The sequence below is a fragment of the Macaca thibetana genome, chromosome 2 (genome assembly GCF_024542745.1).
Source record: "Macaca thibetana thibetana isolate TM-01 chromosome 2, ASM2454274v1, whole genome shotgun sequence".
Classification (NCBI taxonomy): domain Eukaryota; kingdom Metazoa; phylum Chordata; class Mammalia; order Primates; family Cercopithecidae; genus Macaca; species Macaca thibetana.
The window spans coordinates 129,037,341-129,038,044 of record NC_065579.1 but is presented as its reverse complement, the minus strand read 5'-3'; the positions used below and the strand labels follow the sequence as shown (position 1 = coordinate 129,038,044).

General features: G+C 31.1%; 1 non-coding gene across 1 annotated transcript; it reads left to right on the top strand.

Moving 5' to 3' along the window:
* Positions 1 to 280: 280 nt before the first annotated feature.
* LOC126949416 (U6 spliceosomal RNA) lies at positions 281 to 387 on the top strand. Its single transcript, XR_007723722.1, has one exon. It is a non-coding gene; the product is annotated as a U6 spliceosomal RNA (small nuclear RNA).
* Positions 388 to 704: the final 317 nt, after the last annotated feature.

The window sequence follows — 704 nt, the reverse complement described above, 5'->3', positions numbered from 1 at the left end:
TCTTCAAATGTGTCACTGATACTCTCAGATGAGCCTCAGCACAAAATAATTGAGAACTAATGAACAACTACAAATTAAGCTCGCCAAATGAAATTTATACAGTGAAATTCTATGAACCTTCATTAATACACAAATACATTAATTAATACATTAAATATTCAACAAATATTTATTGTCTACAAGGTTAAGAAAGGTTATTGTAAGTGAATTAACATTTTCCCTGTCCTCACAAGGCTCTTAATTTAGTAAGGATATAAGCAAGTCAAAACATTTTTATACAACACTCACTTCAGCAGTATGTATACTAAAATCGGAACAATACAGAGAAGATTTGCATGGCCCCTGAGCAAGGACGACATGGAAATTCAGGAAGTATTCTCACTTTCTGAAACTTGGCTTTCAAGAAAATATATTACTATAGAAGATAATACTAAAATGGCTGTGAATATGTATGTACAAACACACACATATATATAGATAGATAATACAAGATGCAATCTTATACTATGCACAAGAATAACTGTTTTCACATAAATATTAAGTTAAAGGTAAAATGTTGAAAATACATTTACCATTCAAACACTAATCTAAAAGAAAAGGAAAAGGTTCTTTAAAATTGGAAGAAAGAGGTGGAAGAGTCAGAAACTGATTCAATGTAAGAAGTACCTGTTTCGGTTGGCTTTGATGATGGAGGTAGAGAGCTG